The sequence below is a fragment of the Schistocerca gregaria genome, chromosome 2, assembly GCF_023897955.1.
Source record: "Schistocerca gregaria isolate iqSchGreg1 chromosome 2, iqSchGreg1.2, whole genome shotgun sequence".
NCBI classification, from domain to species: domain Eukaryota; kingdom Metazoa; phylum Arthropoda; class Insecta; order Orthoptera; family Acrididae; genus Schistocerca; species Schistocerca gregaria.
This window is the reverse complement of record NC_064921.1, coordinates 902428460-902452838: the sequence shown is the minus strand read 5'-3', so window position 1 is coordinate 902452838 and position 24379 is coordinate 902428460. Positions and strand designations below refer to the sequence as shown.

Below are 24379 nucleotides of genomic sequence, written 5' to 3'. Positions count from 1 at the left end.
TCCCTCTCTCTGCTTCCCCCCCCCCCCCCCCCCCCGTCCATCTCCTCCTCGCTGACACTTTGTCCAACTCGTACTTTTTCATTTCTCTGTGTGTCTCTTCTTGTTCCTACTCTCCATCCATTTTCTCCTCTTCCTTTTCTGCCCATTTCACACTCACTTCTCCCCTCTCATATCTGTGTCCATTTTCTCCTTCCTCTCGGTCTGCCTATCTCATCCTACCACATTCTCTCTCCACGGTATCTCCGCAACCTCAGCAGTATTATGTATACCGAGTTTGGATAAAATATGTTGTTGGGTTTAGGAATAGCTCTTTATCCTTGGATTTGCTTCCATGGTTTGTTGGTTGGGTGATTTGGGGAAGGAGACCAAATAGCGAAGTCCCATCGGATTAGGGAGGGAACGGGAAGGAAGTCGGCTGTACTCTTTCAAAGGAACCATCCTGGCATTAGCCCGAAGCGCTGTAGGGAAATCACGGAAAACCCACATCAGGTTGGTCAAACACGAGTTTGAACTGTCGTCCTCCCGAATGCGAATCCAACGTCTAGGCTTTTCCAGCATATACAGATGCAGAAAATCTTCAGATACATTTAACATATTTCACACAAATGTATTCAAACAGATCACCAGTTATCTCAAGCGATTTTCACTCTGAACTTTCTTTTTTACGCTGCTCGATGTTAATGACGTCATATGTCGTGAATTATGTGTCTTCTATACACACATTTTTAGAATTTAATCCATTACATTCTGGCCGGTTAGTACAGAAACCATTAGGAATTATTTTAGTCTCAAAAGCAGTCAGGGTTGCAAAGCTGTTTATTTCAATAACGCGTATTACCCTTTTGTGGTATCATCAGATTGTCTGCGAAACGGGAAAACAATCTCTAAAGATTGAAACTGTGGGAAGGACATGGTCCTATCTTAAGCAACTACGCAAATAAATGAACTACAACATGTACTAGAATTTACATAAAAGTAACTGGATATAATAGTCATCCCTCATAGGGTCTTACAAAATGAGACCTAATTAAATAAAAGGAACTACGACGATCAGCCGGTCCGTATATGAATGAGACAAAAATACATTGCACAACTGACTTTATATTACCTTAAAAACACCAGAAAATTTCACAATGGAGCAAAAAATAGGACCACGCGGTGTCAGCCAAAGCGCTATCACAGACATGATTGTGACAAAACAGGGAACACACACAATGTTAGTGTGGCATCAGATAAACCGGTGGCGCGCAAAATCAACCTAAATTAAATGTAAAACTAGTTAAAACATCTCGATTAAAATGCATATAAGCAAATCCCAATAAATAACTAAAATAACAAAATCATATCAAATTAAGTAAAACCATATATTTCTGAAGTTGCCTGTATATGAAGCAAAGTATTGAAGTATTGATAGCTTGCTATATAGCGAATCAAATATTCCGTCAAGGCCTCATAACGTGTAGTACATTGACTAAAATTTAAAGGACATGAACAGCCCATGCACTCAATAATGAATAAATACAAACATCAAAGCACTAGAAACAGGAATCGTGATAATACGTGGCGATCGTATACAATGTCCAGTCTTTAGACACAAAAAAAAGCAATGTAAATAAACAGATACAAAAAAATAGATAAAAAATAAGCCAACTACAATAAAATTAAGTCCTTGAAAGACCCATATCAGCTACCCTCCTATCTTCTCAATATACCAAAAGGTCAATGCTAAAACAGAGAGCCGCGCTGGGTAGCCGTGCGGTCTTAGGCGTTTTGCCACGGCTCGCGGCTACCGCCGTCGGAGGTTCGAGTCCTCCCTCGGGCTTGGGTGTGTGTGTTGTCCATAGCGTAAGTTAGTTTAAGTTAGATTAAGTAGTGCGTAAGCCTAGAGACCGATGACCTCAGCAGTTTAGTCCCACAGGACTTACACAAATTTCCAAATTTTCCTAAAACAGATAACAATGCGTGTCAGTTACCTGTATTCTAAGAAGCGGTAACAATGAGTATTAATAGATTTGATATTTTACGGATCAGTTGATCTTCCAGCACATTATCCTTATCAATATGCTGGTGTTTAGCAACTTCCAACTCCTTCTGAGCAATCTGTAGTATTCTCAAGTTTTCCAGAATGAGAGAGTAGTGCCTGCTTCACTTCAGATGCTCGGCAAAAGTGCAATGCTGTTTACCCTGACCATATTTATTTAATAAACTCTCACTAAACCTCGTTGAAATGTGTTTCTTATAGGACAACTATCCAATAATACTCAAACAGCAGACTCTGTACACAATTTATTAAACTGCCAATACTAAACTCATTTAAATAACAACAAAATCATATAACTTACAGAACTTAAGAAATGGTTATAAGAGTGAGCTACAAAAACAATAACGGCGGCTTGCCACCATAAAATCAAACAACCTTTTACAATAGTGCTTTAAGAGTTCACCCAAGAGACAAAATCCAATAATAAGTTAACTTGGCATTACAATTTAAAATGATTTATATAAAAAAAACTTTGAGAAAGACAATGGCGCTTGGCACCATTAAATGAAAGAAGCGCAGCACACAACCAATAAATATAATAACAAAATAATAATATAATACAGCCAAAGGATGAGGGCAACTCCCAACGTAATCACAGACGAGCGAGCTCTCAACATTTCGGCACCTTCCCACTAGAAACGGTCCCCGAAATAAACCGCTGAGAGCTCCCCGACGTGCCTCCCACAACCGCTCATCACTTACGCACCTTGTTGTGTTCTGTAACACACGACAGATAATATCAACACAAGATAAAATTCAAAAATACAATAGAACATCCCGACAGCACATGATAACCACGGTGCCGTTAACTAGGGGGGAAGCCAACACACACAAATCTCAATAAACAATTCTCGCTTTTATTGTTTCATTTTAACGAAACAGTAAAAGCCAAGCGCACATGAATAGTCAAACCACAGTCATAGAAGTGCCTTAACGACACCAAACGCCACTACTACACCAAGTTAATAATAGCAAAGTGAGAAAAATACAGAACATAACACTAAATGCTGTTACACAACCAAATTGACGAGATCGTGTTGTTCAGGTCCCAGAAGAGCACATATACCAAGCGGCAGTAATTCACTATCTATATACTGTACAAAGCAGCCCTTCTTCAGCAGACTTTACCTAACACATCGAATGCCAAATATACCATACATGAACGCAACTCCGGGCAGGACTCCAGTTGAGCAAATAAATTAGTACCTACAAATATCGTAATGAGCCACACACACACAGCAAAAAGTTCCAACAACGTCGACCCATATCAGAATGAAGTTCAGAAACCGCTGCTGGAGCTCCCAGGGGAAAATCTGACGAGCCAAACCAGCCTACACCTTAACCTGGCAGACGACTCCAAAATTCAGCAACTAGTTGTCTCCGGGCCAGAGTATCACAGGACCCAACCGGACCTCCACATCAGACAGGCAGGAAGAACAAGTACGCCGACTCCAATTAATCACCACCGCATGGCCAGCACAGCGGCGAGTCGACTCCGCCCCAGACCACTCTGCTCATATTGCGAGGCACAACAACCTTAGCGCTAGTCACTAGCAGGTCAGGCAGTGCGAACTTCACGTTCCGTGCAATCCCGGGAAACCAACCACCCTCTCGCTTTCCGCCGGCCACCGCAAACACACGCCAGCGACGTCATAGCAAATCGCTACCGGAGCGCCACCCGCACCAGGACAACGAACTGTAATTGATTACAGTGCGCGTTCTGAAGACGATCACGGATAGCGGCGCGCGGCATATCACTCGTTTTATAGATTCTGCCGGTCTGGGTTATTTAAAGCCACTTCGCAGTTACTGAATTCTAATTTACACTCCTGGAAATGGAAAAAAGAACACATTGACACCGGTGTGTCAGACCCACCATACTTGCTCCGGACACTGCGAGAGGGCTGTACAAGCAATGATCACACGCACGGCACAGCGGACACACCAGGAACCGCGGTGTTGGCCGTCGAATGGCGCTAGCTGCGCAGCATTTGTGCACCGCCGCCGTCAGTGTCAGCCAGTTTGCCGTGGCATACGGAGCTCCATCGCAGTCTTTAACACTGGTAGCATGCCGCGACAGCGTGGACGTGAACCGTATGTGCAGTTGACGGACTTTGAGCTATGGCGTATAGTGGACATGCGGGAGGCCGGGTGGACGTACCGCCGAATTGCTCAACACGTGTGGCGTGAGGTCTCCATAGTACATCGATGTTGTCGCCAGTGGTCGGCGGAAGGTGCACGTGCCCGTCGACTTGGGACCGTACCGCAACGACGCACGGATGCACGCCAAGACCGTAGGATCCTACGCAGTGCCGTAGGGGACCGCACCGCCACTTCCCAGCAAATTAGGGACACTCTTGCTCCTGGGGTATCGGCGAGGATCATTCGCAACCGTCTCCATGAAGCTGGGCTTCGGTCCCGCACACCGTTAGGCCGTCTTCCGCTCACGCCCCAAAATCGTGCAGCCCGCCTCCAGTGGTGTCGCGACAGGCGTGAATGGAGGGACGAATGGAGACGTGTCGTCTTCAGCGATGAGATTCGCTTCTGCCTTGGTGCCAATGATGGTCGTATGCGTGTTTGGCTCCGTGCAGTTGAGCGCCACAATCAGGACTGCATACGACCGAGGCACACAGGGCCAACACCCGGCATCATGGTGTGGGGAGCGATCTCCTACACTGGCCGTACACCTCTGGTGATCGTCGAGGGGACACTGAATAGTGCACGGTACATCCAAACCGTCATCGAACCCATCGTTCTACCATTTCTAGACCGGCAAGGGAACTTGCAGTTCCAACAGGACAATGCACGTCCGCATGTATCCCGTGCCACCCAAGTGCTCTAGAAGGTGTAAGTCAACTACCCTGGCCAGCAAGGTCTCCGGATATGTCCCCCATTGAGCATGTTTGGGACTGGATGAAGCGTCGTCTCACGCGGTCTGCACGTCCAGCACGAACGCTGGTTCAACTGAGGCGCCAGGTGGAAACGGCATGGCAAGCCGTTCCACAGAACTACATCCAGCATCTCTACGATCGTCTCCATGGGAGAATAGCAGCCTGCATTGCTGGATATACACTGTACTAGTGCCGACATTGTGCATGCTCTGTTGCCTGTGTCTATGTGCCTGTGGTTCTGTCAGTATGATCATGTGATGTATCTGACCCCAGGAATGTGTCAATTAAGTTTCCCCTTCCTGGGACAATGAATTCACGGTGTTCTTATTTCAATTTCCAGGAGTGTATAAATACCAGATCTTGCTAACCTATCTCTGTGGAGGCAGAATATAACTGTGCTGAATTTTAGTACTGGTAGTGAAAACAAGACGCTTGTTTTTTTAAAGAGATTAGCCAGATCGTAGTAACGATTGACCCCGAACGGGATCGTCACAAATTTGCATTCTAGTTCCAGATTTGTTGTATACTTTATCAATTGTTTCAGGATTGTAAGCATTGTTCACAGCGATATGTTTCAAATTCTTAACTATTTTACTATGGAAAATGGGCTGGGTGGTATGTCAAAATGTCCCATACGTTACATGGTCCTTTATATATCTTCAGTTTGTAGACAGATCACCGCTTCCTGTTTCTGTGGGAACCTAATGAGACATTGATTGCGTACGCAAACGTAATGATCGAAATGAGGTACGCCCGATATATATGCAACACACCCAGGTAACGAGGTTACAATCTTAACTGACTAAAGCTACTAGGAAAACTACTTTAGTATACGCTTACTTTTGATAGCCTCCAGTAGTTTTAAATCTCTAGTAGTGATCACATTAAGTGCGCGTCATTTACGACGGCGGCCGAGTTTAGGTTCGTTCCGCGCATCTGACGTCACAAAACACGGTCAGCCAATGAATAGAGAACGACGTTGCCAGAGCTGGACTGCAGTGCAGACCACGGACGAGCGGCTTCAGTTTTACAAACGTTCAGTCATAAATACAGTAACTGAACAAAAGCAATGTCTTGATAGCAGACTTTCTTTTATAGAAAGTTTGGAAAAAGCATTCTTTATGCCGATTGCTTCATATTCTATTAATTAATTAAACCAAACAAGCAATAAGCCTCCTAATTCAGGCGACAGCAAGGAAAGGTGTTTGTATCATTCTCACGAACCGCTTTTTCGCAATAAAGAACAGCGGTAATTGTTTATTTCCTATTGTACTTCGACGAAACGTGAATAATTCATAGTCATACCAACAGTGTTTGTCGGTATTTTGCGTTATATTTTAAAATCCTCAAGGATTTTAGTTGAAAGACGAGCTGAGTAAGCGTTACGGTTAAGATATTTGACTGACAATCGAGAGGTTTTGAGTTCAAACCTCGTGTGGTGCTTAATATTTTATTTATTTAAAAACAATATTGAAGCGTCTTACTTCATGATTTTTATTCGTTTGAATTCAATTTTTTTTAAATTTCTAGTTCTTTGTCTCTTAATTATAGTCATAAGTTTTCGGTTTTTCTAATTTTGTCCACCAATATTTCTTTTCACAGCAGTTAAAAACAATGAAAAGGCACACATAACAATATTCATGTTATCTGTTTTGTTCGTATATCTTCTCTTCCGCAGTCGCTGTTTTACTATTCATATTGAAATATATTCTTTGCGACAGTATTAAAATTATTATTTAGAGCAGAATTTCGGCTCATGAGTTGCCGAGCTACTTGATTGTGGGACGCAATTATTTGCTTCGCTGCTTTGGCAACATCTTCATATTCAATGTTTTCGTCAACTGATCTATGTTTTGGCAAGTATTTGCTGTCCATTGTGACAAACACAATTTTTTTGCGCATTGCGCCTCACTGACGATAAATTTTAGTTTCTATGTTTTATTACGTCCACAATTCAGTTTTTTGTACTTCGCCAATTTTAATAAGAACTTTTTAGAAAAAAGCGAAATGACTCTGGTGAAAATTAAACTTTTATTACAGCCGCGAAAGACGGAATATTTCTCAATATTACATACGATACCTACCTGGTACTTAAATTAAATGAGATATTATTATAGAGTAAATTTGTATGAAATTAAGGTATATTGTCCACATTTCATTCTCAACATTGTGGAAACTAAAATCGACCATGCGGAAAGTATACGCTATGGACTTTTACCACTGCAAACTCTTCAAAATTTCATGCAATGGTTTACTACATTTAATGCTGCACAATAACTGCGTTTAACATCGAAACAAAATTAAGTCATTAAGAGGGGGGGGGGGGGGGGAAAGGTATCAGTCAAGAAGATGTGTAAAAATCAAATTTTTAGGCCAAATAGTTTTTGTGAAATCGAATGATAAGTGTGTGAAAGCAGTCGGAACACCACGTGTCAGCACAGGCGAGCAATGCGGCAATGGTGGCTTTACTTCATAAACTGCGCGCTTCCTCCTAAACTTAATTTTGCGAACTATACTACACTATAGCACTGCTTCTCTTGGCGAGTGCGTCGTTTGCAACTGGCAACGCAGCAACCTCCCGCGTCTGGGCGGGCATGCGCGAGCCGCAAAGATAAAAGAATTCAACTATAGTAAGGAATCTGTCTGTCTGATAGGCATTTTTAAACCTTCAAAGTAGAATTACTGGTATTTGCGTTAATGTCTACGTCTTTGAGTCCCTTTCCACGTGCTTAAGAGGTTACAGATCTGTGCTGTATCATTTGCCAACGAAATACTCAGACAAAAGTCACGACCCACCTCGATCGTTCACCGTAAATCCCTTTCAGTGAGATAGGGGCGCCGTTCGGCGTCGACGGCGGAGTGCCATGAATTTAGTTCCCGTCGCGGCGCGCGCGGGGCCGCAGGAAGTGCTACGACGGCGGCAAAGCGATACTTGCAGGGGCCGTAAAAGAGATGTGCCGCCGCCAGCCGTCTGTGGGGGCGGGCTGAGCGTTTTATGCCCGGGGCGGGGAGCTAGATGGCCGTTTGAGGGATTTGCGGCACGTCGCGAGAAAGCTCTGGAAATGGCGTCGGCTTTCTCCTCCCGTGTCCAGCTGCCATGCGGCGGGCGATCGCATGACCTCGCCATATCGCCTCTGACAGATTCCTTGTCTCACCTTGACCCCAAAGGTGTCTCAGACGGCACCTAAAAACACGTCGCCGAGCAGTCTCAAAGGTTGCTGACTGAACATATTGGGAACTGAACACGGAAAGATTGCCAATTTATTTTTTCTGAAAACCTCATGAGATCACGCTCGTGTTATAATTTATGTCAACAATACAACAGGTGTTTTTTGGTAGTAGTATTGGTCTTCTTGTTTCTTCCAGGATTTTGGAGTGAGTAAGAAAGTATCTAGCTTAAGGTTCTCGAAACAAATGGTAATTTTGATTATAAGTGGCCTGTGTATGTAACTGATCAGAAGGACAGCAAATACACAAACAGATATTTGTCCTCATTACAAGGAAAATATTCATTCCTCCACTATTAATTTTTACTCAAAAAAGTAATACGATAACTCAGTCTGACCTATCAACTGAATAACGTAACACTCGGAGCAGTTACTGCAAGGGTTAACAGAGCATGGAGAAACATTACTTCAGTTTAATGACTAAATTCTGTATCAGAGGAATTAGCATTTTATCTCGTAAAAGTTTAATGTATTCTACGCTATAGGCAAAATGTGAACAGTGAGCTCACTTGGCTCGTAAATGTGATTTATGTTCCTATAAGAACCTACAAATACTGAACATTCAAAGAAGATTGTCTATGAAACTTCCTGGCAGATTACAATTGTGTGCCGGACCGAGACTCGAACTCGGGACCTTTGCCTTACGCGGGCAAGTGCTCTACCAACTGAGCTACCCAAGCACAACTGACGCCACGTCCTCACAGCTTTACTTCTGCCAGTACCTCGTCTCCTACCTTCCAAACTTTACAGAAACTCTCCTGCGAAACTTGCAGAACTAGCACTCCTGAAAGAAAGGATATTGCGGAAACATGGCTTAGACACAGCCTGGGGGATGTTTCCAGAATGAGATTTTCACTCTTCAGCGGAGTGTGCGCTGATATGAAACTTCTTGGCAGATTAAAACTGTGTGCCGGACCGAGACTCGAACTCGGGACCTTTGACTTTCGCGGGCAATGGCTGTACCAACTGAGCTACCCAAGCACGACTCACGCCCCGTCCTCACAGCAAGGGAAATCCTTTGGTACAGTTGCTGATTCTCACTTTACAAAGAATTAACTTCTCCCCTCTTGTGGAAACTATTGCACAATATTGTGGCGAGTAAGTAACGGCAGGTGGACATTCCGGTGGAAGTGTATTTCTCTGTTACAGTCGTCTTAGCGACATAATTCCACATTTATAATTTTCTCCAGTATTAGGGCAACATTTGAAAATGGATCACCCACCCTAGGCTTTCCATCCAAATACAGACAAGGCAAGCCTCTCTCGGCACGTGCGCTGTTCACTCCACTGTAGCTAGCCTTCAACTGTCCCGGTAGCTATATTCCGACTGACTTCCTAGGCCACCTTTTGCCTCGCCACAGCCACGTTTTGCTCGCCAAAACTTACTTCCGCTTAAGATGGGAAGCACTACGGGTCTTAAGTTTATATAATGCAAAAAGCCCTAAGTGAGAATCAGCGTACGTAAGTTTTAAACAGTTAGCAAAATGTTGTTTAACAAAATTCCAGTTACCTATAATGAGTTTAGTTTCCCTCCAAGAAAGGCAAAGTATTTAACCAATGAAGAGAAAACATTACATACAATTTAACAAGACATCAAAGTTTTTAACAAAGCAAAGAGTATAAACTTTTATACAGTATAGAACTAATCATACAATAATTACAGAAACTCAACGATGGAATGTTGAACAAACAGAAAGCAAAATGAGTCAGCAGAGAGTGAGTAATATCTGAGTTATGGTGTTAAAGAATCATTACCAGTAAAGCTGTCCTTGGTAGTACACTAGACTTGATAGGCCTGGTTTTTTTCCCCTTCATGACAAACCATTCCGGGCTTCATTTCAACAACTTAATGCCCGCCCGAAAACGGCGAGAGTTTCTACCGCTTGTCTTCGTGTTCGCAAAAACCATATATTGGACAGATAGGTCACCGAATCTCTCCCCAGTTCAGAACGTTTGGAGCATTATAGGTGGGGCTCTACAATCAGTTCGAGATTTTTACAATGTGATGCCCCAATTGGACAGAATTAGGCAAGATGTAGCTCAGCAGGACATCCAGCAAACTTGTCAGTCAATGCCAAGCCGAATAACTGCTGATAAGCTCTAGATGTGGACCAAAGCGTTATTGACTTGCTAAATTTATGAAACTCTTCCTCTTGAATGAATTATGCAATTTTTTCTGAAATTATAATCATTTGTTTCTCTCAACATGTACTATACATTTACCATTTTCTGACCACTTCGGATAATTTTTTCGTGATGAGTCGTTGTTTCGTCTTAGATTGTATATGACATCAGAAGAATTCTCTTTCAATGTACTAATTTTCTATTTCCTTATTTTTACCTGTCACGATGTTAAAAGATATAAGTTTGGAACTTTTGGTTGTAAGAAATAATCAGTAATTTCCACTGTTACCAAATGCATTGCTTGTAGGCAACAGGGCTACAAAATATAGTCGATGACGTCACTGTTGTCGCTGTCGTGTACGAGCAGTTACTTGCCCGGTGCTGGCTTGTGTGCACAGGCGTCGATTAAATATGGGCCGGCAAAGCGGGGATAATGCAAATTTGACGCGCTCGCTCATAGAGATTAATACGTCATGGGTGCAGAGTAGGCCATCGTACGCAAACAAGAGAGGTGTGTGTGTGTGATATGAAGAGAGAGTGAGAGATAGAGGTGGGAGTGGGTGAAATAGAGAGGGGAGGCACACAGACAGATGAGACACTGTGTTGCGACCAAGGTGAAGATGATTTATTAATGCGTCTACGAGGAACATGGCACTGGTTAAGACAACATCATCAGTAGTCTAGCTGTTATAGTCGTAGTAGAGAACACGTCTTTTGTGTTCCGTAAGGATTTATCGAAGTTACGAATGAAAATGAAGAGCGAATGCTAACAGTGAGGGATGGCAGGAGGGAAGTAACAGCCAATTAAAAAGGATAACGTACAGTATATCTGTAGCTTCTTGTTCCAAGCAGTGATCATAGCTTTTGATTGCAACTGTCTCAACGACGTTGTACAGTCACATTAAAAAACTTGAATTACCACGTTTTGCAGCGCGAACAGCTGCGAGAGGTGCAGGAAGAGAGTCAGTGAGGCTGTGGAAGGTACGGACAGGGATGTGAGGCCACGTCGACTCCGTTGTGGGGTGCGGCACTAGGTTTCTCGGTTGAGGATTCATGGCACGAAGAGGTCTTCCTACAAATTCTCGACAGGGTTTTTACACGGAGAGTTTGGTACCCATGGAAGTATGGCCAACTCACCCTGATGCTCTTCGAACCACACAAGTAAACTGTGAACTGCGTGATACTTTGCATTGTCTTGCTGACTGATACCGTCGTGCCAAGGAAAAAGGAACTGCTTGTAGATGTCGACTTGGTTCCCAAGGAGTAATAGCGAATACTCTGTTCAAGAATCACAAGAGGAGGAGGTATACTTGGAAAAGGCCGGGAGATACGGGAAGATTTCACTTAGATTACGTCATGGTCAGACAGAGATTTCGAAAACAGATACTGGATTGTAAGGCGTGCCCAGGAGCAGATATAGACTCAGATCACAATATAGTAGTGATGAAGAGTAGGCTGAAGTTCAAGGCATTAGTCAAGAAGAATCAATACGCAAAGAAGTGGGATACGGAAGTTCTAAGGACTGACGAGATACGTTTGAAGTTCTCTAGCGCTATAGATACAGCAATAAGGAGTAGCGCAATAGGCAACACAGTTGAAAACGAATGGACGCCTCTAAAAAGGGCCATCACAGAAGTTGGGAAGGAAAACATAGGTACAAAGATGGTAGCTGCAAAGAAACCATGGGTAACAGAAGAAATACTTCAGTTGATTGATGAAAGGAGGAAGTACAAACATGTTCCGGGAAAATCAGGAATACTGAAATACAAGTCGCTGAGGAATGAAATAAATAGGAAGTGCAGGGAAGCTAAGACGAAGTGGCTGCAGGAAAAATGTGAAGACATCGAAAAAGATATGATTGTCGGAAGGACAGACTCAGCATACAGGAAAGTGAAAACAACCTTTGGTGACATTAAAAGCAACGGTGGTAACATTAAGTGTGCAACGGGAATTCCACTGTTAAATGCAAAGGAGAGAGCAGATAGGTGGAAAGAATACATTGAAAGCCTCTATGAGGGTGAAGATTTGTCTGATGCGATAGAAGAAGAAACAGGAGTCGATTTAGAAAAGATAGGGAATCCAGTATTAGAATCGGAATTTAAAAGAGCTTTGGAGGTCTTACGGTCAAATAAGGCAAAAGGGATAGATTACATTCCATCACAATTTCTAAAATCAATAGGGGAAGTGGCAACAAAACGACTATTCACGTTGGTGTGTAGAATATACGAGTCTGGCGACATACCATCTGACTTTCGGAAAAGCATCATCCACACAATTCCGAAGACGGCAAGAGCTGACAAGTGCGAGAATTATCGCACAATCAGCTTAACAGCTCATGCATCGAAGCTGCTTACAAGAATAATATACAGAAGAATGGAAAAGAAAATTGAGAATGCGCTAGGTGACGATCAGTTTGGCTTTAGGAAAAGTAAAGGCACGAGAGAGGCAATTTTGACGTTACGGCTAATAATGGAAGCAAGGCTAAAGAAAAATCAAGACGCGTTCATAGGGTTTGTCGACCTGGAAAAAACGTTCGACAATGTAAAATGGTGCAAGCTGTTCGAGATTCTGAAAAAAGTAGGGGTAAGCTATAGGGACAGACGGGTCATATACAATATGTACAACAACCAAGAGGGAATAATAAGAGTGGACGATGAAGAACGAAGTGCTCGTATTAAGAAGGGAGTAAGACAAGGCTGTAGCCTTTCGCCCCCACTCTTCAATCTGTACATCGAGGAAGCAATGATGGAAATAAAAGAAAGGTTCAGGAGTGGAATTAAAATACAAGATGAAAGTATATCAATGATACGATTCGCTGATGACATTGCTATCCTGAGTGAAAGTGAAGAAGAATTAAATGATCAGCTGAACGGAATGAACAGTCTAATGAGTACACAGTATGGTTTGAGAGTAAATCGGAGAAAGACGAAGGTAATGAGAAGTAGTAGAAATGAGAACAGCGAGAAACTTAACATCACGATTGATGGTCACCAAGTCAATGAAGTTAAGGAATTCTGCTATCTAGGCAGTAAAATAACCAATGACGGACGGAGCAAGGAAGACATCAAAAGCAGACTCTCTATGGCAAAAAAGGCATTTCTGGCCAAGAGAAGTCTACTAATATCAAATACCGGCCTTAATTTGAGGAAGAAATTTCTGAGGATGTACGTCTGGAGTACAGCATTGTATGGTAGTGAAACATGGACTGTGGGAAAGCCGGAACAGAAGAGCATCGAAGCATTTGAGATGTGGTGCTATAGACGAATATTGAAAATTAGGTGGACTGATAAGGTAAGGAATGAGGAGATTCTACGCAGAATCGGAGAGGAAAGGAATATGTGGAAAACACTGATAAGGAGAAGGGACAGGATGATACGACATCTGCTAAGACATGAGGGAATGACTTCCATCGTACTAGAGGGAGCTGTAGAGGGCAAAAACTGTAGAGGAAGGCAGAGATTGGAATACGTCAAGCAAATAATTGAGGACGTAGGTTGCAAGTGCTACTCTGAGATGAAGAGGTTAGCACAGGAAAGGAATTCGTGGCGGGCCGCATGAAACCAGTCAGTAGAGTGATGACAAAAAAAAAAAGAAAAAAAAATTACTCGAGGCATACTTGTGTAGGGCATATTGAACGATGCATTTGAATGTTTTCCATTTGTTCTCCACATCTTCGTCTTCATCACCGAATATTTGATCCCGGCTGCTGAGATATTCTGAAATTTGTGTCCTGTCACCCTTTCTGAGCAAATTATCTTCCTACCTTTCTTAATATTTCTTGTAGGACCCGTCGTCATAATGCTGGCATAGCCTTATGATCACCGATCCGTTCCTCTACGTTAACTGATTGGATAAGTTCAGGTCTTTTTGTTGCGAGGAGGTTTAAGACGTTACCCTCACGAGTTGGTTCTGTAACTATCTGCTCAAGGTAATTTTCTTACAAGACAACCTGAGCAATGCCACACGATTCCCTGTCTCTGGGGCACCATATATATATGCAGTGCTAAAACATACGCAATTTTAGAGAGTATATATGTATATAAGAAATAAAAAGAGGGGCAGGGGTCGAAGTATTAAATGGAACAGACGTTACCCACGCGGAAAGGAAACGTAAGACTTGGTAAAACAAAAGAAAAATAAATGAAATCCTTGCATTTACGCTGCGCACACCCATCAGCGGAGGTGCGATGTGCGATATGTGCCCTCAGCTACACGCACTCGAAGATAGTTGGCAAATAAGGTTCTCTAACATGGCGTATGTTTTAACACTGCATGGACTATTTGTAAATATGTCCAGAAGTCGAGGCGGGATTTTCGTCCATCACGGAATAGGTAGCCGACGGCCCACCCCTTTACCGAAGTAATGGCATGATATTTGGCGGAGGGAAAATGTTTGTCCTCTGGGTGTAGAAACGTTCGCTGTTCGATTGTGTCTGGTGGCACTCGGATACAGCAGGCATTCATTTGCTGCACGAATCGCCAGACGCCGTGCAAAGAGGCGTGGGTCAGATGGTGATCATCAGTGTCGAGTTGCTGGCAAAAACGACAGAGAGGGGAATTCGACAAACCAATGCTATGCAGCCGCTGTTTTGTGGTAAATGTCCTGTTGACTATGTGACACCACATCGCCCTGACATCCATAGGGAGGAAGGGCCGGTGGATGGTACTCCGCACTGTTATAGGCCAGTGGGTGGAGGGATATTTGGTCTCCATGACATTACGGAGAACACGCCGCAATAGTGGATTGTAAGGATCCTTGGTCCTGGGCGGACGTCTGTCTGGGAGGCTGGAGTGTGTGTAACTGTAGTCAACAAAAAGGCCTAAATGTCAGACAAATAAGGGGCGATATGGACGACAGACATCGGTGGTGTGGTGGAGGCAGGCAGGAGGACCTCAAGTAAACTGCGCGTTAGGGATGTGCCCGTCCGGTTCATTGCCTTCTCATAGTAGGGGAAACTGGGTACAGTTGCAACGATTTGGCTTTTATCATTCCCCCATACCAGGGGCGGTTGAAACAGTGATTGGGGTCAGTTGAAACACATGCAAATAACACCAAATATAGACTAATATTGCAAATTGTTTTATTTAAAAGTAGGCTAATTTTAGTGATATGCATAATTATCGCACTATATGATAAAATAAATGTCTTCAAGGTTTCAATACGTATAAAGACATTTCAAAATAACGTTTGACAAGTAATGAACATTACGAAAAAGCTAAAAGAAAACATTTCTTTAAACAAATAAACTTACAGGATAAAATTTTTTCTTGGGGTCAATCTGAATATTCAGAGTCACAGTTGTGGCAAACACAGCTAAGTCCACATTCTGTGCATTCTTCATGAGCCCACTGTTTACAAGTAATACGCTGAATCCACTTTTCTGTGGGTCTGCTCTCTGAATATGGCTATAAGCAAACAATACAGCAGCAGCCTTCCTCTTCTGATGACATTTCCTGTTGACTATTATTTTTTCTTCGTTTTGAAATTCCTTTTTTTTTCCTTTCCTTCCATCCAATCTTTTCTTCACTTGCTTAGCTTTTCTCCGTTTCAACCTTGCTTCTTGTTCTATACTTATCTCCTCTCTCTGGGATGTCAGTGTAAATTGTTGAGTTTCTAGTTTTTCGCCCTTTCGGCCTATTACATTTCCTCGGGGGTGCTTTCGGTAAAGGCCGTACTGCTTCCGGTGTAAATACAATAGCATCATTAGTATGGCTTGTGTGCATGTAGTGGGTCTCGGTGAAGTTTCCTGATTGACAGGCCTAATACTTCTGCACAGCGTAGGTGTTTTAGATCTATTCGAAGTTTCTTGACGTTCATCAGCGTTTTCTTGCTGGGTTGCTGGAACTGGTGAGCTATTAATAGCCTGTTGTTGAACTGTTGTCTCTGCTACTAGGCCTCGTTCCTCAGTTAAAAGAGAAGGCGACAGGCCTAATGGCGGTGTTTCATCTTCAGGTGGATTTTCATTAATTACAGAAACAACTGCAGACTCAGCTGTATTTCCAGGATAGGTTCTATCCGTTACAAATTCAGGAGCAAAATCGAGCTCATTAAACAGCTGCCGGTTATGTGGGTAAATTCCCGTTTTGCGAAAGCCGGCTTGAATGTTGGAAGATGTCAAAGCGAGGGGCATAGCAGACGCTACAATCCCCGGAATGTCGTAGATTGACATTGTTTTTCCTGGATGGTTTCACATCCACGCATCACAGGTCGAGTTTACAGCCTTCTGGAAAGGGCCATACGCAGATCGATCGAGTGGCTGGAGTTTGTGAGAACAGTGGGGAGGGAAAGACAGTAAGACAATGCCATTGTTCTTGCAAAAATCCAGTGCCTCAATATGAATGTGTGAGGAGTGGTTAACAAGTATGAGTAATACTTTATGAGACGCAGATACATTCGCGTGCTTCTTGAAGTGTTCCAGGAAATTCATATATGATTCTTTCTTCCTGCGTCCAACCAGAGGGACCTGCAGTTCCAGAAGACCCTGCTAGCCCACCCCAAAGAAAATTATCTTGGTAACGCACTCTTGGAAGAACGAAGGATGAAGGAATAATATTGCCAATGGCGTTTGCTGCAAAGGTTACTGTCACTAAACTACCCCTTTCAGCTGAAACTGAACCTACCTGACAAGCACCGCGTCTGGCTACAACTCTGGCTTTTCAACAGTGGTTATGCCTGTTTCATCGGTGTTATATATGTCTTGGGGTTCAAAGTTATGGCGGTCCATGACAATGGCCAAATTGTCATAGAGAGCATAGACGTTAGTTTTATTAAAGCTAGTCACCCTTGATAGGCTTGTAGCTTGCGCAGCGCGTACGGACAGTCCAGGGATTCTTCTCATAAACATCCGAAATCATTCCTCACCAGCTATTTCGTTGTCGTCCGAAGTTGGAGGTCGTGATAAATTATACTTAATTGTAAGTTCGTAAGCCAATTTGCTCACCTCTTTTTTAGACAGACCAATATATATATCAACACATCTCATCAAATATTTTGATAGTTCTTGTTCTTGTTCTTTTTCTTTTTTAAAAACTTTGTAGAGGGGTCTGTATCCCATATCTTCATCGTCCTGGCCAGTCGCGTTTCGCTTTCGTATGTCCCGGAGTAGAGAACACTGGTTTATTCCATGCTTGTCCGCTGCTTTACGTAGTGAGTTTCCTGCTTTCACCTCTTCGTATGCATCCTTATACTTCGACAAATCAACCTGCCGTCTGGAAGTCTTCCTCACCCTAACCCTCGGAATCTGCAAAACAAAACGAAATAATATATTTACAGTTTCAACCGTAACCACAAAAATTGTTTCAACCGCCCCAACCCCACCTTTGAAACAAGAGTTTGTAGGAACGGTAGTAAAAATAACGCATTAAAACTAGTCATTATTCCGAATTCTACTAGCTTCATTAAAGGCACAAACACACCCTCAGTACTTTGACTTAAATAAAATACACAATATTAGCATAAAAGCCACAAGTAAGATACTTACTTTTCTGTGTAGAAAAGCAACACTGAGATTCGTGTTCGGAATTGTCGTCCGCTCTTTTGTTCCATTAGGCCCCCCACTCCCTGAATAACAGTTCCAGAGATATTAGCTTTGTTTCAACCAACTATACCCAGTCTCCCCGACTCACACACAAGGCCGGGCTTGCATACGGACGTTGACGATCGCGTTGACCCTTCCGTGGGGGCAGTGGCTACGGAGGCGGATGCTATTTAGGGCTGTAATTTCTCTTTTGAGTGCAAATTCTACAATCGTGCTTCAGCTTACATATTTGAATTTTTCAGCTATGGTTGTGATTGTGACTTTGTGGCCAGTTCTACTATATCTATTCAGCGTATTGCATATATTTATGAATGCTGAATACGCTGACATGATATTTGTGAATGGTATTTGTAGAAAATACGGTAGATTACCAGATTTTTGACGTTTACTCGTGTTTTGACGAAACTGAATGAGACTGGTGTAGTACCCAGCGGTCTTATTTCATCAGAACGTACAAGTCAACAGGACGTGGATGAAGTATGAAACGTTTTTCAGCTGTTAGAGCGTAGCCCATTAAAATGTACGCACACAATAGCTACATGTGTAAGTGTTCCACTCACAAGAATGTATCAACTGATCGTAATAACGGCTTTTATCCTTACCATTTATAGCGGATTAAATATATTCGAAAAGAGATGAAGGCAGATGACTGTAACTTTTCGTTACCTAATTTAAATCACCGAATAATCACATTAGTTTGTTGGTTGCCCTACATCGCATACGTTACGCAGTATTTGCGAGGTGACATTTCGTTTGTAGCTATTCATCACATTTTTCTTCTTTGCAACCTGGCACTGTTCTGTGTCTTCAATGAAAGACGTCTTTGTAATCGGGTGATCCTTATTTGACATCGACTTAGTATAGTTAAGCCTGTATCAAACTTCTAAAGACGAAAGATGAATGTACTGAGACCGGTAAACTTCAACAGAAATTTTTGTGCAGCTGACGACAGATTTTGACCTTAAATTCATTCTGTTTATTGATGAAGACGTTTCTACTCTTAGCATCAGTGGTTCCGACGAAAACCGTCGTGCCTTTGTGGAGAGACAAGTTGTGGATCTCTTCTGTGTAAGATAATCGTGTGGTATCATAGACAGTCAATTTATTTGGCCTTTTACTTTACTGAATCGTCTAGATTTTCTTCAAAAAGAGCTTCCAGAATTTCTGGGAGAGGTTTCATTGGCTACACGGCTGCCTATGTTCTTCCAACATGACGCTGCAGCTAAAAATCCATGCCAACGATGATATATAATCTAAACATAACATTCCCTGGCAGATGGATCGCCAGAAATTGTCACGTTTCTTGGACGCGATGATCCCGTTGCAATGGGAAAGGAAAAGGCTAAAAAAAAAAAACTGCACAAGGAAGACAAGCTGAGCTGACTGTGAACATTTCTGCCCTATTAGGTCCACAAGAGAGCGATATGTAGTCTTATAAAAAGAATTCTAATCAACTTCAAGTCGAACGTGAAATTTGTTAAAATCAACTTTCGGCTTAATCATTTTGCTTAACAGCTTCTTTGGATATTTTTTTAGTTACATTCCAACAGCTGTAGCTTTGTAACCGATATTAAATGGACAGACGCTACACGGAGTGTTTTATACTAACACAGAAAAACCCTGCACATATTTGGAGACATGCCCATAATACAGTGCACTTCAGTTTGTTATGGCCCATAGATGACACTAACGTACGAAATAGTTCACGGATAAACTTACGAACTGATGAACAGTCCAGCAGTGTGCCAGATGATGGTAACATGATCGCTTGCCGAAATGTAGTGCCTGTTGGACACTGCTAGCCGTGCGTTCACCCGTGAACTATTTTGCCATTAATTACGAAGGAAGGAACTGAAGAATCACACGACACATGCTTCAACATTTTCTGATTGTATATGCGTGTTTAAGTCGCTTCCATTTACTAAGTACGAGTAATTTTAAGGAACACATAAAATAATTATTAGCAGACTGAAGGAAGACTTTAATTGTATGGCAGTACTGTGGTAAGAGTAAGCAAGTGCAAAGACAGCAACGTAAAAGACGGCCACATGCTCTTTAATATACGTAGGCACCTAAAGCTGGACATTTCATTATCTTCAGCGAGTTCACTTAGACAGAATGTTCGAGAAAACGGAGACGTTTACCAATAAACTAGCGCGAAGATTCAGTTATTGACTTTATGCATCATTCCCCTTTTGTAATTTCAACACAAAATATTTTTGTTAAAGTGAGGACAATTATATGTTTATCTATTTGATTATCTAGGAAGGTTTCTTTCCTTGAAGAGATTAGGATCTTTACACACACCCTCACATCAGGCCAGGACATTTACTTATTGCACATATCTTTCTGGGAAGAATTTAAATAATATTTGTGATTGTAAAAACAGTAGACTAACATGAATTTTACAGCAAAGGACGAAAGGAAAGGGAATAAGAGAAGGATATTTAGGTAGAAACCAACTGAATCTGAGACTGCAAATTCTGGTTTGCATTGTCCAAGTGTGAAGTAGAGTTAGTACTAACGTTAAGAGACTGTCCATCCACATTTATTTCAAACGTGGTTAACGCATCATAGTGACAATTGTGTGTACTTGCTAGTGACAAATATAGTGACGCCTCTGTTCTCTATATAACACAGAATTTCAGATCGAGGTCAAAGGAGTTAGGAAGTTCCACACTTTGGAAGTTGTCATCATTCTGCTAACAATCTTTCTGTGTCTACATGTAACTCACCCTCAGCAACGCATATTTCTTGCTTTCGTTAGGTTAGGCTAGGTTAGGTTAGGTTAGCTTAGACATCCTATCAATAAACAGCAAAATTTGGATGACAAAGTTCATGTCTACATTTCTATCTTCTGGTCTAGCACTCCGCTACAGTTTAAGGTCCTTCATATTGTCACTGTAGTTACTATGACAATATACAGACGATACATCGCTTGAGTACTTCGTATCTTACTACTTGTAAGATGGATAAAAAACCAGAACACACACAAACACACAGAAGCAAGGGCGCGCGTGTTTCTGTGTGTGTGTGTGTCTGTGTGTGTGTGTGTGTGTGTGTGTGTGTGTGTGTGTGTGTTTGTGTGTTTGTGTCTGTCTGTATACATGTTGCCTGATTTGTTAAAAGAGATCCGTGTACTGTGACTATCCCAGGGGTGATTTTGAAGTTTAGACGTCTTAAAACTTTTCTTTAACACTTTTCTGAGCATTTTAAAAGTGTTAATACAACATTTCAGCTGGTAAAAAGTAAAACGCCCATGTGCACCAACAATTAGTTATTACTTGTTTTAATAATTAAGTTTAATATTATTTCTAAATTTTAGTTTTAGCTAATGTGTGAGATACCTTGTTTTGTTTTCATAATTTGCCTAAAAGTCCTATCAGGTGTCAAAAACAAACTAAATGCTTTAATCACAGCTCGATTGTTCAACTGAAAGCGAACTGTAAGTGACTGAACCACTTCCCCTCCAAATGTATTGTCTTTAATGTCTGTGGACAGAGGGCTGCACAGCCCAAAGCTGCATCTTCCCCAATAAACATTTTCTTTTCAGCCTTTTGCGGAAGATTATCATAAAAATCAACAGGGGTAATGGGCAATTTTTCAATATTTTCATTCAGTTTTACTTCCACAAATCTTTTGTTGTTGACACGTGTCACAGTCCTCTCATGATAATTTCATTGGCTACCTAACCGAGCAGTAAATGTGATAACCAACATCAGGAGATTTTTTATTGGCCGGAAATAAGTCGTTAACTTGTGATAGTTCCTGAAGTGCATCACATTTCCATGTTAAATATAAAACATCGATGTTAATTTCCTGAATAGGTCTTTACGTGTGCATTAGTCCAAAGCATCACGTGTTGCGTCTTCTTTAGTTGTTACAAAATGTTTTTTAAGAACGACATATTTCCCCAAACTGGTGAAACGGTACGAAAACTGGGCTAAACACATATTGTGTCTAACAGTCTTTCAATTTTCAACGGCTGCTAACAAACGCAACTTTCAGCTGTTTTTTTGAGAGGCTTGGTATAGAACAGAGTTTTTCAGTGAATACTTTATATACGTTCATACTTCTCATTTTCTGTACTATGTCACTTACGAAAGTTCTATTGTGCCACACCTCAAAATCTAAGGTTCCGATTTTGTTTCGTCAGAGTTTCCATAGGCATACAAATTAAGCATTATATATATAAGACACACAGGAAAAGAACGTAGTAATGCCCTGCTTGATGTCTTAGATGAGCGTATTAATGGAAGCAGTGAAGGAACTCTCTTACCAAATAGGTAAATTTACGCAAAATAGTCGAAGCATAGAAAATAGCAGAATTAGATGGGTACAGGCTATGAAAGCATTCTTAAATAACAGAAATCTATTGGTGTAACATATTAATGTGGAACTGAGGAAGAACTTCCTAAAAGTAAACTTCTGAAACAGAGCACTGAACGGAAGCTCAACATGGATATCGAAAATATGCCATGAAGAAAGGGGAGTATTTAAAATGTAATGCTAAGAAATTTAAATATTAAATGAACGGATAAAATACAAACTGAAGCTGTGCTAAAACGAATAAGTGAGATTAAAAGTCCATGGAAGACTCTCACCCGAAGAAAGAAGACGTTAATTGAACATCTGCTATGGCGTCCAGGAATAATTAACCTGTTGTTGTAAGGGCAACAGAATGGAAAAACAGCAGAGGCAAACCTGTTTGGAAGATAAATTATAGCTATAATAGGTTGTGATAGTTACCTAGAGATGAAAACATCGATAGAATGGAGATGGAGGGCAGCATAAAATCCGTCGAAATACTTCAGATTAAAACAAAAGATTCGTACTTTGCAGATCCCATCGTAAACAAATGAGAGAATTTCACCAACAAGGTTCATGGCTACATGTCGATTTTCTGGTCTATCACTCAACTATAACTGAAGCCCTTTCATATTCCGGCAGTAGTTATGGTGACAAAATATAGACGATGTACCGTTTAAAAATCAAGTAAATAGCAGTGGCATTAGTAATAATTCTTGAGGAAGACGTATATTATATCCTTCGATTTTGCCACTTGTAATACGTATTATAACCATTGCTGATCCTCGTGACAGAATCGTAAATTATTCATTTTTGCAGTTGGTGTATCGGATCTCTAATTTGGAAAAGTTGAACGATATCAGCCGCGTGCGATTAGCCGAGCGGTCTAAGGCGCTACAGTCATGGACTGTGCGGCTGGTCCCGGCGGAGTCCTCCCTCGGGCATGGGTGTGTGTGTTTGTCCTTAGAATAATTTAGGTTAAGTAGTGGGTAGGCTTGAGGACTGATGACCTTAGCAGTTAAGTCCCATAAGATTTCACACACATTTTAACATTTTTTTTAACGATATCTAAAATGATTGTCGACTTTAATTTCACGTTGGCTGTCTCTTTGAAGAGTCAAGTTGTTCCTAATAGCTGCGTCATTATTGCTGATATAAACTAGTATTTATTTAACTGATCGTGTGTTATGTACGTGCATTTGACAAAACTGGAAGAGTAGGTATTATTAGATAACGAGAGGGAAAACTCGTTGTGCTATTATTTGGTAGAGGCTGTCTTAGGCAATGCTTACAAACTGATAGACATGTATGGGAGGACATGTAGAAATACAGTGTTAGCGGGCAGTAGAGCAAGATGTGAAGAGGCAACAAGACCGTATTAAAGCATCTGCACTTCCAGCATATAAACGCGTGAGGTACCGTAGGTCCTGTTACGCTATTTCAGTCGTAGACTGATTAGTGATGTTAGTTTATGTAGTACATGGCTATCTTAGAATTATCTGGTCTAGAACTCCGTTATAGTTGGAATTCTTTCATGTTAATACAGTAGTTACAGTTTGAGAGTACAGAAGAAGCACACTAATGTGACAACCTGTGCAAACTCTGAGTAACCACCTTGCGCAGTGCGAATAACTGTGAGGCGTGCTAGAAGAGAGTTAGTGAGATTCTGAAACGTACATACAGGGATGTTGATCCATAGTGACTCCAGCGTCATGGCCAGGTGTGTTAGGTTTCTCGCTTAATGATCCATGCCGCGAACAACCTGATCGAATGGTCTCAAAGATTTTAGACTTTGTTTAAATCCTAGGAGTTCGGTGTCCAGTGGAATATAGAAGTCCTGGTGTTTTTCAAACCACACATTTGCAACTGATACATGTGTAACAAGTTCTATTTTCCTGCTGGTAGAGGCCATCGTGCCGAGGAAGAAAGAACCGCATCTAGCGGTGGACATTGTCTCCAAGGAGAGACGCGTACTTGTGTTAAATAACGAGGTCACTCAGTGAATAAGCACGAAAACATTCCTCACACGCCAACGTTCCCCTCTCTGACCTGGATTATTCCAACGATTGTGGTAGGAAGTTTGTTTTTAGACTTTTCACGCCGATGGAACATTAAATGTGGTTCACTTATCGCCACCCATTAGACGTAAAACTACGGTACTGGCGTGAAAATTCCAGGGTTCTTCTCAGATGAACAGCGATCAGCATTTGTACAAGGACCAGGCGCCTGTTACGGAGGCACACACGCAAG

At 41.9% G+C, this 24379-nt stretch overlaps 1 non-coding gene across 1 annotated transcript; it reads right to left on the bottom strand.

Annotated features, from left to right (window-relative positions):
• Nucleotides 1-8765: 8765 nt before the first annotated feature.
• Trnat-cgu (transfer RNA threonine (anticodon CGU)) lies at nt 8766-8840 on the bottom strand. The gene has a single exon. It is a non-coding gene; the product is annotated as a tRNA-Thr (tRNA).
• Between the last annotated feature and the right edge of the window lie 15539 nt (nt 8841-24379).